We start from the raw sequence: 692 nt of genomic DNA, 5'->3' as shown, positions 1-692 counted from the left end.
ATATCACCATGAATCCATATAAGAAGGAACAGTACACCGCATGGTAATTTTTTTAACTAACACAGTCCGTGATAACGACCCACCAGTCTCTGCCCACCAGCTGGGTAATAATCAGCTCCTCCACCCCCACCAAGTAGTTAAGAGCTGTTAATAGATGTCAGGACAAGCTCAATGCTATTCTGTTATATCTCAATGTCCATATCCACGGCTTGAGTTAAAAATTAATTTGCCTTTTTAATGTCAAATGTTAGCAATTCGAACAAAAAGTCTTCATATTGTAAAGATTTCCATTTTGCTAATGATGGTATTTAGTGAGATGTTATCAAGCTGCTGTTCTTTGTTTGGAGCAGACGGACTCCAGGCTTGCTTCAATGTTCCCAAGTAATGGGGTTAATTGTCTATCCAAGATTCTAACCGTGGGCTGCTTTCAGGGGAACAGAAGGACTTTCAATATCAAAATGAGCTTTTCTCCGATGAAACACTGATTTATTATTTCCAGTCACATTCTGGAAAATTCATTCATTTGACAACAACATCTTGCATTTATATTGCATCTTGATCACAACAAAACGCACCAGGGCGCTTCACAGAAACATTATCAGAAAATCTTTGGCAGCAATTCACGCTGGAGATTATTCATTCAATACGTCTGGAATTTGAAGCTAGTGTCAGTAATGGTGACTGTGAAACTA

The sequence above is a fragment of the Rhincodon typus genome, chromosome 1 (genome assembly GCF_021869965.1).
Source record: "Rhincodon typus isolate 14 chromosome 1, sRhiTyp1.1, whole genome shotgun sequence".
NCBI lineage: Eukaryota > Metazoa > Chordata > Chondrichthyes > Orectolobiformes > Rhincodontidae > Rhincodon > Rhincodon typus.
The sequence above is the reverse complement of the archived record's forward strand: the minus strand, read 5'-3'. Positions refer to the sequence as shown.